Consider the following 16,160-nt stretch of genomic DNA (forward strand, 5'->3'; position numbering starts at 1 on the left):
GCTGCTCAAGCATGATGCATTCCACTGTCTACTCTTCTCCCACTTACCAGTGGCAACAGCTCTGTCCTGTAGCTATTAAATCATAGAAAGCACCAGAAAAAGTGGCATGAAGAAGTGTCCCATTAGGTCCATGTTTTACTTCTGTCCTTTTGTGTTTTAAAAACTTGAATTCTCATCAAAGCCCTTATCATTTTTGGTTTTAATAGGTAAATAAGTCTATGGAACCCACTGACTTTTTTTTTTCCTTTGGAGTTCATTCCAGATTTTCTACTAGCATTTTTGTGCTATTAATAGCATTGTAGAAACAACTTTTTAAAATATACCCAGTCTCTCTTTCTTTGTCCATTGAACAGTTGTCTTAATAAGTATTTTATTCTTTGAAAGGAACTTTGCAACTTAAATCTACTCTATGTGATTTAATTAACCATGACATATTGATGTGACTCTTAAAAGCATCTTGGTTATTACACTGTGTTTCATCCTTTCTTGTGGTTTCTTTCAGAAAGTGTCCCTTCTGCTTAGGCTCTCCAACACACTGATAAGGTTGACTTATGAGCAGGCGAGAAGACAACACCGTTTTTCTTTTTTAAGGACAAAAAAAAAAAGAAAAACGCTTTTTCCATTTTTTACTATCAGTATTTGCTGTCAGGTATGCTTTCCTTCTAATGCAGAATAGAAGCTTGTGTACTCTGCAGAGATACTGGTTTCATCCATACAAACTATTAGACTTGCTTTACATTCAAATAACTAAAGATTCACAGTAGTTGAAGGACGTCATATGAGATAAATATTTTTTTCTTCTAAACATGAGAAATAGTGTGCATTCTGCTCTAAGTAAGGGGCATTATCTGCTATAGAGTGGCAGCTTCTGATGCAATAGGATGTTTGAGGTTGATCATGTGAATCTACAGTTTATCTTTATTTAAGAGTAGTGGGGCAGATGAGAGATGGATCTAGGTCAGTGCCATGTCTCAGCAGTGGCCCCATTGTGTATTTCATGTCTCTTATTTTCTGTTTACAGACTTGTTTAATATTAAAAAAAAAAAAAAAGAAAAGTTTTGAATTACAAGTTGATATTCATTAAAGAACTTTCTACAGGATTTTTTTAACCTTAGTATTATAATTAGCCCATTCCAACTGACAGGCTGCAGCTCTTAACCACGAACATTTCTTGATGAGACACCTTGCATTGGTTACTTTTGGATTTAAGATTTAAGAGGTTTTTTTTTTTTTTTGAGTTAAATGAACTTAAATGTGAAAACAACCTAAAAACCAACTTACTGTGGTGGGGATGATGGTCTGTTCTGTGCAATGTAGTTCCATTCACTCAAGCCTCTAATAAATGTATTGTTTTGTAGGTTAAAAAAGTGACTTTTTGTTGCAAAAGTATGTGCAGCACTTGCAAGGTTGTCTTTCAGTTAAGACCACATCCTGTAGACACTTCTTTCAGTTCTGAACTTCAAATGTAGAACAATAACTGCTGACATACGTTATCCAGACCATAACTGTTTGCTGACCTTACTGAATGTCTTCACTTCTTCTGGTTGCTTGGAGTATCGGCAGGACTGAGATTTGGCATGGTTAACTCTTCCCCTTTTCTGCAGACCTCTTCAAATAGACTTTGCACCACTAACCACTACCCTCTGGTCATTGAGCCGGTTTTTGATCCACCTCACAGTCTGCTCACCCAGTCCATAATTCAGCATCTTCTCTGTGAGGATCTTATGGGGAAGAGCATCAAAGGCCTTACTGAAGTTCAGGAAGACAATATCCAATGTTCCCCCTTCATCCATCAGGCTGGTGATTTCATTATAGAATCTTATCAGGTTGGTCAGGCATGACTTCCCCTTGGTGAATCCATGCTGGCTACTCATAATGATTTTCTTCTTCATGTGACTAGAAACAGTTTCCAAGATCAGCTGTTCCATCACCTTCCCAGGGATCGAGGTAAGGCTGACTGGCCTGTGGTTCCCTTGGTCCTCCTTCTTGTGCTGGTTGTGCAAACCCTAGATTTAACAGAAGGCAGACGTGAGTAGGAAAAGTAAGGCTTGGTCTTCCTTTACCAGTCTGTAGTTTGGTTTAAGCTCAGTGTGACTTGACTTGCTTTTTGAGTTCTAGTTGCTCGTTTAGAATATACTTTTACTCAATCACAGAAAAGTATAAATTTTGCTTTTTTTCCTCTGAATTTGTCTGATTTGTTCCTCAGTAATCCTCCCGTATAAGTCTGAATCCTGTTAAAAATTGCAATACTTAACATTTAAGCTTTTTTGGAGCAGATTTCAAATGTACCACCTCCTATCTTTCCTGCTTTTTTGGCACATGAAGGTTGACTTTCTAGACTTTGGTAGTAGGCTTGGAATTTGATGTTTATCTTTCACAGAGCTGAAGATGCTTCGACTTCTAAGAATAGGCCTGAAAATATATAGCTTTTAGTTAATTTCCAGAATTATTATCCAGAAAGTAATGGGACAGATGATCTCTGTGAAGTAGGTTGTAATTGCTGTGGTGTTAGGGAAATAACTAGGTATGGTAAGAAGTGGAATTTGAAAAACACAAAGGAAGACTAGAGACCTGTTCAGTTCCTCATTGCTGAGGTCATCAAGTCCTTTTTTTCCTCAAAGCTACCTTCTTGACTACTTGTCAAGACATATTTAAGCTAGTTTCTTTACTTTCTAGGGATTTCTGATGGCTTGATTTTTTTATTATTTTTTTTAGTCACCTGGAGGAACCTCTTAATTGAAATCCATAGCTGAAAGCAGAGCATGCCAGGTTCAAACACTGTTCAAGTTATACCTAGATGTCAGTGTGAATGGGGAACTGATGGGTATGTCAGTATGATAATTAAACAAGTTGAAACATTAGGCATTATCACTGGTGGAATGATTCTATTAGAAGTATTTGTCGATGATAATTATTTTATTTTACTTTTTCATCTCAGATTACTAGAGTATATCCATCTTCATTCATGGAGGGATTAAAGGTGCAACATAATTATAGCTTCTTAATTCTAAAATCTTTGGGGAAATTGCCTGTCCTGGTGTGAAAGTGCTTTGTGACTGTGGCATGGGGCATGTATGCTATAGTAGTCTCACTTGGCTGTCCTGCAGTCGTGAATTGTAGGTTACAAAACTTCTGATCTTTCATCTCTCTGCGAAGGGCCAAGCACATGCAGTTGAGAGGGAGTAGCATTGATGCACGCGAGGTAGACAAAAAGTTTTTTCTTGCTTTGATAACAGCTTATTAAGACTCTAATACTGTGCTTCTCTCTGTTTCTGTAGGGAGATTAGAGTGGGAGTAATGTGGAAAAGCACTAGTGAGTTTTTGTTCTTTCCTAATGGAAGGGGGAAAAGTATCTCTTTTCATATAGTCTCAAGTAAAATTCTTTCTTTGAGATCTGAGTTCATATCTCTGTTCCTTACAGTGCATTTTTCTGGATGAATGGGAAGCATTTCAGTTGAGTTTTGTGTAGTTTTCCATTTTCATCTGTACTAGTATTAGCAACAATTACTTTTGAAACAGACGCTTTGTGTGTTGCTTACCCGAATAGTAATGGGTCAAATGGATAGCTTTGAAAACATCTTTAAGCAACTAAGAAGCTGTTTCTCATGGTAGTAGTTGTCTGTACATCCTGCTCTTTAATCTGCAAAATAGCCCAACCGGAGGAGATGTGCTGCTGGACCTGTTGCTCACCAGTGCTGTAGAACTTACTGAAGAGGTCAGGAATGGAGGTAGCCTGGAATGCAGTCAATGATCATGCCCCGGTAGAATTCCCAATTCTGAGGGATGCAGTACAGGCAAAGAGTAGAATCAAGAAAATTAGAGAAGGGTAGAATCAAGAAAAGGCAAACTTTCAGTTGTTTAGGGCACTGGTGCACAGGATCCCTTGGGAAACTGTGCTCAGAGATAAGGAAGGAATGAGAGGTGTGAGAAATTTAAAGACATTTATCTTAGGGCCCAAGAGCTCTGAATCCTGACATTTAAGAAGTTGGGCAGGGAACACAGGAGTCAAGTTTGGCTAAGTCAAGACCTCTTTGCCAAACTAAAGCACAAAACCAAAATGTATAGGCAGTGGAAGCAAGCATATACGTCCTGGGAAGCATATACGTCCTGGGAAGATTATGGGGATGTAGGAGAACAGGTACAGAACTAGGAAAGCCAAGGCGCAACTGGAGCTGAACTTGGCTAGAGATGTAAAAAAGAGTTTCTTCAAGTACACAGGACAGTGAAGGAAGGAGAAAGAACCCGTATACATGCCCACATCCCTCAGTGAGTGAAACAGGAGACCTAGTTACCTGGAACTTGATGAAGATTGAGGTACTTAATAACTCTTTTGCTTCTGTCTTCACTGGGTAATGTTCTAGCCATACTGCCCAAGTCACAGAATCCAAAGGCAGGGACCAGGAGAATGAAGAACTAACAACTGTAGGAGAAGAAGCTTTGAGACCATCTAAGGAACCTGAAGGTGCACAAGTCCATGAACCTAATAAGGTGCATCTGAGGGAACTGGCAGATTCCTGGCTAAGCTACCGTCTGTCATTTGAGAAGTCATGGTAGTCTAGTGAAGTTACAGTGACTAAAAAAGGGACATACAACTCCCATTTTTAAGAAGGGAAAAAAGGAAGACTTGGGGAACTACAGGCCCGTCAGTCTTACCTCTGTGCTCCTCAGAACAGGAGCTTGAAATGAAGCTCCTCAGAACATACGAAGTCCCAAGCTGTTTGGAATGTTATATTTGAGCAGATTTTTTTTTTTCCTTTCAAATTGTGCAGTACAAGAATTAACCGAAGCACAATCTGGAGTCAGTGAATTCTTCCCTTACGGTAGTTTCCTAATGGTGATATTTTGCTTACTTGAGAGGAATTGTTGTGATGATACTAAGTTCTCTGGGACTGAAACTTCATCTTGTGAAAGAAAGATCAATAAAGGTGTGGTCTTCCCCCCAGCCCCCAAGTTAAAACTTACTGCAATTCTATTAAAAAAAATGCAGTCACTGTCTAGTTAAGAATTAAAAATATGAAACATCTATTGACCTTGCAAATAAGCATGAAACGATTGTGCTGTTTTCCATATTTTTGTCATGTGTATACTTCATTTGTGATAGTCTATCTGTAGTAAGAATCTAGAGCATGGTAAATTGGAAATGACTGTCAACCTGAGGGCATGCATATCTCATATTGGCATAACTTCACGTTCGTGTTCTCCACACATGTCCTCTGAGTGAATATTTGGTGCAAATGTTATGAAGTGTGTTCACTTTTTCTGTTTTTAAAGTTATGTCTTTGCTTTTTTTTTCCACTTTAAAACATGTAGTAGTAATTCTCTCTGTCACTCTCACTCCCTAGAGAGAGTTGTGTGTCTTTTGGGGAAGATTTAGAATAGCATGACTCCATTTTTGAAAGACTAGACTCTAGTTTCAGTGTATCTTGTCTTAATGCTGGGCAGAAAAGGTTCCTAAGAGACAATTACATATGTATTTTTACATCTGTTCTGCTGTATGAATAGAGTACAAGTTGGACATTGTTTTTAGTTATATATATGCCTATATTATATATGTATAATGTAGACACATATATATATATAATTACCTAAAAATAAGGGAAAAAATGGATACTTTAAGATCCCTTACTTTAATATCTGAAACGGAAATGACTTTGTCTCTGCTAAGATCATTAATTTTCTGGTATCAGTCTTGATACATGGATAGGAATTGAGTCGTGTGCTGAAATTATAGCCGGTGGTGAAGCTGAGCTGAGTGAGATAATGTGCACTGTTGAACCGGGTTTCTTTCCTCTCCTGCCGTCTTCGTCTAGAGAAGAAACTAGGATCCAACGTCAAATTTCTCTTGTTCAGGCTGCGTGAAAAACAGCTCGTTCAGCTATTCAATGGCATGTACCTATGCTCACATAGAACCTTTGATGTCTTTTCCTGTCAATTGCTTACCTTTCAGCAAAGTGGATTTCTGTATAACTAAGTTACCTATTAACATTTTGAAGGATAGTAGTCAAAGATGTTTTAACTCTTCTTACTGATTTTTTGATTGAACGTGGAATGAATATGTCAAAACAAATTCTTGTGATACAGAATAACTTATTTGGGTGTTGTGTGATATCTGTAATTATATGCATCCTCCATTATCCCCGTTTGACAAAAAGAATCTGATACAGAAAGTATGTAGTTGCTTTCAGAAAGTACTTGTAGAGAAGATTTATTTTGTTTATTCTGTTCATATTCAGCTGCATTAATGTAGCTGCTAAATTATTGATTTTGTATGTGCACTTCCAGTAATTATGTTAATGAATTAATTCATAAATTCATATTTTTCTTTTATTTTTCCCTTATTTTGAACTATGGGTTCAGCCGAAGTATGCTTAAAGAAATCTAAGTATGTTTTTTCCTTTGTTATGGTAGGTGAAGGAAATAGAAAGGGGAAAATTGTGTAATAGATTTTTTTAATTTTTAATTTTTAATTTTTTTTTGTTACTGGTGAAAGCAAAATGCTACTTTTTATACATAGATCTACTGATGCAGTAGAACTATCAAATATCTTTGAGTCTTTCTGAGCCTATTAAAACTTGATTAATGGAGTATTTCTAAGGAATTTTGCTACTTTAAGTGATCATTCTGATTGCTTCCTGCTCTCAGTAATTGTGTCTGTATTGCTTTGAGTGGTGTGCTGATGCTTCTTGGCTTTGTGTAATGAAATAGGTAGTGTCTACTATGATGTTGGATCTGTCGTCTTTCTCCAGTAAGTTTATTCAAAGCGGTAGACGGACTTGGTTTATGAACTTCCCATTACTACTGATTTAAGCCTGGGCTCCAGGGTATGTTCTTCCAGAGTCTTAAGTGCCTGATAACAGTACTAACCCCACCTTCTTTTTGAAAATACCTGTACAAAACTTCATATAGCTAGTCAGACCCTCATCTTTCATGTCATAGAGCTGTTGAGAAAAGCAACAACAGTAGCAGAGGACCAGAAGTGAAGTACAACAAATTTTCTTATGGTTTTTAATTCACAACTTTTTTTGAAATGCAGCAAAATTTTCACATGTGGTGGTAGAGGAAAATCCAAGTTGACTGTTCTCATACTTGGCTTTGCACCTACAAAAATACTCATTCTCTCTCAGATGTTGTCTGCAAGGGATGGTTTTGTGCACTCAACAGCGCAAACTTGTCTAGTTTTGAAGAGCTCTGGTTGCTCATAACTCTTCTGAAATGAGTTTAGCTCAAATGTAAAATGGGTACTTTTTCATAAAGTGGCCTGCCCATCAGGCCTTTGAGTTGTAATCAGTTCTTGGTGTTAATTGGGCAGCATGTGCTTTAATTAAAGATGGAAGTATGTGATAATGAAAAAGGATTAGCTAGGATTAGCTGTAGATATTTAATTTCTAAGTTACATTGTGGGAAAAAACTTAAATTGGGGGAAGTGTCTGAGCAGGATATTTCTTGTAAAGATTGGTGAAACGCTTATTTTCCCTTAACTTTTGGGGACTAGCTCAGCACTGAGCATTTGTAGCGTGTATGCCAGACTACTCAAGTTTTTAGTAAGGAAAAAAAAAAGAAATACTGAGTCTTAATCTCAGTAGCAAGAAGGTGGTTAAAGGTCAGAGGGAATACATTGTTATTGACAGTGGGGTTAAACTGATGTCTTTCTTCTGGAGTTGTGTTACAGTGTCTTATTTGTCAGCAGTGGGGGGAGAAGGGTGGATGGAAGAGTGTTCCAGTCCTTAGATAATGCTTAGATAATAATCTTTCATGTATTGATCTGTGCAGTTGGTCATAGTTTATGTGGCCCTACAGTTACTGTGTGCTTGCTACTTGGGATATAGTGAAAGAGCTGGTGACTGAAGCACTGATGGGGGTACCACAGAATTCAAGACTTGACAGAGGCAGTCACAAACTTGGGCATGTAATGGAGTCTGCATGTTCAATAGTCCACTGTCCCATCTTGAAGGATGCTACATAAATCTCCAGTTGAACTGAAATTTTAACCTTCTGTGGAAGACAGCAAGACAAGGGAGAGGACTCTGGTCTTTTTAGTTAAGAGTCAAGAAAGCTGTTTCCATCTTTACAGATCCAGATATTGTTCAGATATGAACTTGATTTAATACAATACTCATGTTAGTATTTTTAGTCATACAAAAATCGTGGCTGTAGGTAGAAAGGCAGTAGAAAAAAACAAGAAGGAAAGTTCCAGACCCACCATAATACACACACACACACACACACACACACTATTATTTTTTTTTTTTTCAACCAAGCCATCGAATTAACAATATGGTTATGGAACTGGAACCCCTGGATCCTTCAGGGTTTCTAGCTGTGCTGGCTGTAAGATCATGGGCAGCTGATAACATCAGTGTCTTGGAGAAGGTGGCCGAAACATCAATTATCTGTTAAATAGTTACATCAGTACAGAGGTTTTAGAGTTTGCTAAATCACCGTAAGTGTTCTGAAAGTGGCAGAAGCAGTTATTTTAATAATGGCTTGTCTTAGAAATTTTAGGAATCATGAAATTCAGTTTTGTGTCTGTATATTGAATGCTTTATGGAAATAATACGTTAGTAAGGATCTGACCTGAAAAATCTTTCTCTTTTGAGAAAGACTCCACTTATCAACCTACCTAAATGTGTTAGGTGTTTTTTTGGTGTGGGATGTGTTTGCTGTTTTGAAAGCAGATGACAAAATCGTCCTTCTGTGTTTTGTCACCTTATTTGAACTGGCCCCAACAAATGTCATCAAGATGAGGCAACGGGTGTGTTCCATATACATCTTGGACTTAGTACATTATTCCATGTTACTGGCCAGGACCACATAATAAAACTTTGTGTCCTCAACATATAGAGTATATGGCAATAGGCCACAAAAGCTCTCCAGGCAGGATAAGCTGTTCAGAAATAGGTCCAACTACTTGTAAGCAACTACCTTGCCAATGGCTGTGGCTGCAGACTTTGAATAAAATCTCATGTTAAGCTAAATGAAAGGCAGCTGGCAGGTCCAATTAAAATAATTGCAGCTTTTTTAAAGCCTCATCTGTTGCTAGGAGTTGTATTTCCCCATGAGGGCTGTGGGAGTAGTTGTGACAGTGTGGGTGGTATAGATTCTCTCTGAGTGTGCTTCAGCTTTGCCAGAATACTAGCATTTTAAGAGGAAGTCATCTAGTTTAGGTTCTGCACGTAACTTACAGGTTTTGATTGAATTTTATTAACCTGATAATTACATTAAAAATCCATCCATACGAATAACAAAGGAAGTTGTTTTGAATTTAAGCTTGCTAGCAATGCATATGTTTTGGTTTTTGCCAGAATGAAAGGAGGAGATGATAATCAGTTCTACCTTTTTTGTGTTTTGGCACACTGCTTTATCTGTTTGCATTACTTTGAGATTTGGCAGAGGACAAAAATAAGCAATCGTAGAATGGTTCTTGTGGTATATCACATATTAGCAGTTTGGTGTCTTTGTGTTTAATTCTGATGTTAAAGCAAACTTAATGTTTGGATTTGAAGCTGCTTTATATTTTGTATAAGATCATTTATACCTGTCATCTTGAAAACGTTTCTTAATTGTTTTTCACAGTTTCATGAGCTGGATGGTTTAGAAAACTCCGTGCTGCATCCTGGTGATTCTGTGATCCGAGTTCAGAAACTGATTCAGACTCCTATGGTGTGAATTGGCAGTGGTGGACTGATTCGGGTAGGTGACTGCCCAGATACGTTGAAGGAGGTAAAGGGAAGGAAATGTTTTGACTGCACTTACTGTTCTAGCTACTCTACGATGTACTTTGTTTTAATTGCTGAATTTGTACAGTAGCTTGTAGGGATGATGCGTGAGAACTGACGACTGTGGTTGCTTTCTGGCAAGAAGCACAAGGGATATGCTCTGCAGTGTAATGGTTCTGTTGAATCACAGAACGTGTTTTATGTATCTGAGTTTAACATGTTCCTATTGGCTCTGTGTGAGCACTTGTGTGTAGGCAATCTGGCTTCCATTGCTTCTCCTTTAATTTTCTGCATTATTTGTTTATTTAAAATGTTGTCTAAACTACAAAGTAGTGACACATTTTATGGCGGTGTGTTCAGATGGCTCAGGAAAAAAAAAAACACCACCACTACCAAAAAACACTTCTGCCCAGTTATTGCATTCTAGCCATAGAAAGATTAATATGATTTTTTTTTTTCCTTTGCAGTTACAGGCATGTACGTTTTTAGTTTTGTAGGCTTGTTTACATAAAGTTGTTAGTGACATGTATTTTGGGGCTGAAACTGAAGGGTTTTTTTATTTGTTTAGAATTCTTTCTAGTCACATAATTCAACAACAGACGTAATTAGCTACTCATAAAGAATTGAAGAGACAACATAAATAAAATGATGAGGAGGTTTTTTCGTAAATGTATGCCCGGCTGAAGTGTTGCAGAAATCTTTAATAGATCACAGTATATTTTGATCTTAGTATATTGCAGTAGGAATCATTGTCTTAGTCCTAATCAAGGCCATTGAGCAAAACACACTTTTCACCGTGTTCTCTCAGTCTTTTGCTCTGACTCAAATATGTAGGTAGGATACACTCAAATATTTGCAGCTATCCACAAAAAATGCTTGACTTATTGGAGAAGAAATATTTTTATAGCAAAAATACTGTTTTAAGTACTGGTAGTATTGTAAAAATGATGTGCTTGGATGTTCAGGTCCCATGTGAGATTTAAATTAGGAACCATCATGGGAAAAAAGTATGGTTGTTGGAACTTCATTTTGAAAATTGGTTTGTGGGGAAAGAGTGCTTTTTAAATAAAGGTTAGAAAAAGGAAAGAATTTTTATTTTGAGCAGATGTTATCTTTTGGGAAGCAAAACCTTAAATACCTAAAATACCTGATATTCAATGTGAGCACTTCAGAATTATTGTTTCTATACATCTTTGGTTACAGATAATTGCAAGTGCCATATTTCTCAGTTATGCTTCTGAGATTTCTTTTGCAGTTCTCTGGCTAGTGAGGCTTCAATAAGCTATTATTACTCTCCTGTTTACTACCAAGCTAACATTAACAGAGTGGGAAGTTCAGGCACTATTTCACAGCTTTCATTTAAAGATGGTCCTTTCCTTTGTTATGCTATTCATTTTGTTCAATTACTTGTCCAAATATGCATAAAAGAACAGACTGGTACAGATGTTTTAGTGTTAAGAATATTTTTATCTTGAACTAGATTCTTGTTTTATAATTGTAGTTTCAATGCAGATCTGCTTGTTCTGGCATTGGAATGCTTAAATTTTAAATAATTCAAATGGGATGGTTAATCTATAGTTTATTTTTGTTGCTTTACTTTTGTTTACTTTTATGTATTGCCCTCTGTTTACTCTTTAACAGTTGGTTCACTGGCACACTTGACTAATGGGCCTTCATTGGGTGTAGGAAATCTGGGCTAGCTAAAAAGAGCAGGGCTGGGAGGCAAATGCTGGCTTTGCAATAGATTTGTGGCTGCAAGAAGATTTTAAATAGTTGATTTCTAAAACATATCATGATGAAGCATTTACTGTAGGTATCATTAGAAACCTAGTAAGCCTCTCTGTTTCAGATAGAGGCTTCATGCTTCCAGTTGAGTGTGTGTTCTTCAGCTTCTTTTCAAAGTTTTGTACTGTTTCTGGAAAAGATGCCATAATTTGCCATGCTGCTAAATCCACAATTAGTACACTGCTAAATGCTTAGGTCTATCATAAAGCTACCTTATTAATATGTATTTACAGGTACTGAAATACATGGTGAGCGTAAATAAGGTCTTACTTGTATATAGCTGAGACAGATTAAACAAAATTTAAGAACAAATATTAAATGCTAAAATTTGTCAGCTCTTTTTTTTTTCCCTTTTGCAATTCTACTCTACCTAGTAGATAAACTTGACAAGTCACTGAAATCTTTTCTTGTATAGAGTACTTCAACTTCATTTGCAGGGGAGTAATATTTTATATTTGATCCTTTGACTATAGTTAAGTATGTAGTTTCTGAAGTTGTGTGTAATTAGTCACCTGAGGAAAATTGCATTTCATTGTCTTGACATCATGACTTCCACCTGAATAAAACAAACAGCACTGACTAAAGTGGAGCCACTGTACTCTATCCCTTCAGTATTCCTGTGGTTCCTGTATTTCAATCGTTTTTGGACATGTTCCAGACTTCTTATATAAGCTCTGGTTTGCATACATACTGTGAGCCCTCTTGACTCGCTGATTCACTTCTGCTTGTAGCAATAAGCACGGGCTGAAATCTCCCCCTTCTTGGTTCTATGGACAGGTTTTGTCTTGAAGCACCTCTTCAAACATATCTCAGGTGGTTCAGCTACGAAGGTTAATCCAGTCAGCCCAAGGCATGTTTTGTCTTGGTGAAGCGTGTTGGGAGCCCATCATTCTGTCAGCCTGTTGTTCCCTGTAAAGCTGAAGAGGTACGGATGAACTGTCCTGATAGGTGACACGATTCTCTGGCTCGTGAGTGATCAGTACTAAAATATTTTAGGCTGTCTTGCCAAATGTTGAGGATTTATGAAGGACGGCAGTTAGTTTGTCTCCTAAAACGCGTGCACTGCTAACAGAGTCTGCCTAAAACAAGATTAGGTTATCAGAGGTTTGGCTTGTGTGATAAGCTTTCTGATGGCCATGTTGCCAGAAAAGGATATTCTAAGGGAACCACATTCATCCTGATTGTAGGCAAATACGTTTGATTCTGTGCAAATGCTAGGTATTAGGAAACACTCCCCTTGGATTACATAAACAGTTCTAGGATCTATTTGTCAGTTTAGCAACTAGCAAATAAAAAAAGCTTATTATATAGTGCCTTAACTATGTGTGGTGGTTTCAGAGGAAAACTATACAGGGAATACTACTAATTTATTTGAATAACATCGCACATTCTATCTTCCACTTCCTCTTTCCTCTCCTTTTCCAGCTTGTTTGGTGGGGATAGAATTAAAGTGTTAACTAATTTATGCAAGCAAACTTCATTTTGATGGTTGTCCTTGAAGTTCTTGGACTACCCACTTTGCTGGTTGAGGAATGTCTCAATGTGCATTTCTTCAGTTAAGATGCAGCTTCACTGTCACTCACAGGCTGTTTACTCTTTTTTCCCTGTGGATTTTTTTCTTAATGATGTAATTGTATCAGTTAGGAAATGAAAGTATATTTTCCTGCTAATGGGAAGAGATGATGGTGAAACAGAAAAGTCTAATAAAATGCTTTACTTCCATAAACAACTGGGGGGGGGGTTGTAATGGATGTGCTGTAGTTTTTCTGCCAAAATACTCCCTTTTATGTGAAGTATAAATTGTAAAATTTCACAAATATATTCATACAAATTTATATGAAGTATGGATTTCTTCCAGTACCATGATGTCTACAGGGTCATACAGCTGTGGTGCACAGACAGACGTGTTATAAAACTCTATGTCAGCATGAGAAATACTGGCTATCACTGAAGAGGAGTGGAAAATGAAGTAGGCTAGTTTGCTAGCTAGTTTGTAACTAGTTCAGGCCAAAGAAGGGTTGTACACAGCAAGCAGGAAGAAGGAATTGCCTTTGATTTCTAGAGGACTAGTAGTATAGGAAGAGTGCTGTGTATTTAGGAATATCCAGTCACTGCCGAGTTGTCAGCCTGCATATTTCAGTATCATTAAATGGACAATGTCTTGAAGTCCAAACTGTCAGGCCAGTCCTGACTGGCTGCCTGCTTGTTGAATGTGTTCATAGACTTTTAGCTGTCCCAAGACAGGCTGACTGTCCTCTGGAGGATTTTACACCAGGACGATTGGAAGGCTGTGATGTATAAATGGACAAAAGGGAGGTGTCCCATGTTTCTGGAGGTGCAGGTGATCTTCATATATTTCTTCTAGTAGTGATGAGGCAATGAGGACAAAGCGTGCTAAATGTCTTAGCTAAAAGTGATGGGTTTTCTTATTATGAAATATTAGCTTGGTTTTAGGCCAAAAAGAGATGATGGATTTTTCTCAGAAGAGAGTAAATTTGAAATGAACATTCATTACAGAGAAAAGGCAAATAGAATAGTTAGTAAAATGCATACAAAAAAAGCTTTAATACAAAAAAAAAGATACTGAAAATACAGGTCATCAAGGACTGATGAATCCTGTTCTAAGGATCTTTACAGAAAAAAGGGCTAGGCGCTCAGTTCAAAAAAAAAAAAAAAAAAGAGGGGGGAAAAGCTTATGCTTACTCATTAATATCACTGGCCCTTGGTTTGGACAGTGATGTGTTAGATTGTGCTTATTAAATTATTGGCAGCTATTTGAATGAAGTGAGGGGAAAGGATAGACAGTGCTACTTTGATTAAAATAACTCTATTTTGTACTTTTGAGAGGTGGAAAAAAATCATACTTGTTAATCAGTATTCTCTTTGGTAAGCCAGAGGATAACTAGCTAGCTGCTGCTTGCTACAGGTCACCGAATTGCAGCCCTGTACAGGACGATGAACTCAGAAAGTACAGGAAACTTGATTTTTATGTGCAGGTGGTCGCTAATACTAAAGTGTACATTTTAAAAGATGGTGGATGGAATATTCTTAGAAGTCAGTGTAGAGGGATTCAGAGAAGCATCTGATACTGAAAGGAGCCAAGTAACCAGTTGTGTAATTTAAAACCTTTTTTGTGTTTGATGAAGTATAAATGACTATGAATTGATTTTGATTGTATGTAATAAATGCAAAGTTTAATCAGCAGCATTTATTTCTTCCTTATCAAAGAGACCACTTGAAAGCCATTCAGCCAAATCATCTGTATAGAAATTCCTTTTCTACTCCAGTTTTAAAGGGAAATCAGTTACGGATGTTTTAAATTTGTTGTTTTCTAAGTATGTAGTAAAACACAGTAATGTAGTAGTGTAAAGTGTCCATCTGTTAATTAAATGAAGAAAAAAAACCACAGCAATGAGTTATGGGTTAAAATCTGAAGACTGCAGAAAGTGAAGGATGCAGGAAGTCTTGGATGCTTGTGTTAGGGCCACCAAGGTGCTTGAGAATGCGATAAGATACCAACCCTTTGTTTCTACTATCCTTAACAGATATGTTTGTTACTTGGCAAAACAGGAAACTATTTCATAACTGAGAAAATCCAGAACGTGATGATCAAACTTAAATCTGACTACTTTGTAAGCTTGTTCAACAGACAGGTGGCTTACTTTTTAAATTTTTAATCACTCACTACAATCCTATAATTAATTGTTTCGACCTATTTTTAGGCTGGAGGATTCATGATTTCCCTAGTGTATCATGTAAAATAATACTTTCTTCTAGTGCTCCTTCGTCTCTCCCTTTGAACTATTTGCATATGTGAGAATGAGGCACTGTTCGTCTTTTGTATGTCACTGTTGCCATTTGAGGACGTGAAACTGCTTCATCTGACTCTCATCCATGGCTAGATGAAGAAGCCTCTGGCGGTGTTTTGCTATGGCCAGACTATTTAGAACTCAGATTATTATTTCAAGTTGGATGCTTCTATAGCTGCTGGTTATCCTTCATTCCTTCCCTACGTTTTGGGCTGAAATACAAGTTTCAAGTAAGAATTATTTCATTCTCATTATATATCTCAGTTCCCAGTTATAAATATGTTCACATTCATTCAAGAGATGAAATTCCTCCTCTCCAATCCAGAGAGGAAACTCTCTGAAAGTGTGGATGTAACTTCTACAGCTGTGATTTAGATAATCAGAGCATGAAGAAAAAAACTTTCTTTCAGATGTCAAGGAAATTGCTTAACTACTGTTTTCCATCATTGTTCTCAACACATACCAAGGTAGAATTGTGGGGTGATTCCCATAGTTTGTTCACTTCCATGTTGCATAGGACAGCAGTCAGGACATGGTGTATTTATTCTCTTGGATTTTGTTCTTACCAAACTTTATTTCACTTGCTATTTCTTGAGAGAGTAGAGAAAAAGACCAGATAAAAGTCTCCATTTTATATTTTCTAGCTAGAAAGCTTAAAAGATTGTACCAGTCTAATTCTGTTGGTTTTATTATGCATATGTTTTCACAAATGTAATGCGTGTAATGCATTTTAATATTTTTCAGAGGGTTAAAATATTTTTTTTCCAAACAGTGAGATTGCCCTTTGTGATGCCCTTTGTACATGTGAAGATGTAACCCAAAGGAGTTTCAGTAAACAAACTGGAATCAC

At 37.1% G+C, this 16,160-nt stretch overlaps 1 protein-coding gene across 8 annotated transcripts in view; it reads left to right on the plus strand.

Annotated features, from left to right (window-relative positions):
* Positions 1–16,160, plus strand: part of ERBIN (erbb2 interacting protein) — a 123,162-nt gene that overhangs the window by 13,452 nt on the left and 93,550 nt on the right. For 6 of the 8 annotated variants that reach the window (XM_040540709.1, XM_040540710.1, XM_040540708.1 and 3 more), the window contains one exon: positions 9,574–9,690. The exons of 1 other annotated variant lie outside the window; for it this stretch is intronic. The gene's annotated coding sequence lies outside the window, so the exon portion shown is untranslated. Of the gene's footprint in view, positions 1–9,573; positions 9,721–16,160 lie in introns of all 8 variants that reach the window. One more of the 8 variants, XM_040540713.1, reaches the window with a different exon arrangement.

Source organism: Cygnus olor, chromosome Z (genome assembly GCF_009769625.2).
Source record: "Cygnus olor isolate bCygOlo1 chromosome Z, bCygOlo1.pri.v2, whole genome shotgun sequence".
In the NCBI taxonomy this organism is placed as follows: domain Eukaryota; kingdom Metazoa; phylum Chordata; class Aves; order Anseriformes; family Anatidae; genus Cygnus; species Cygnus olor.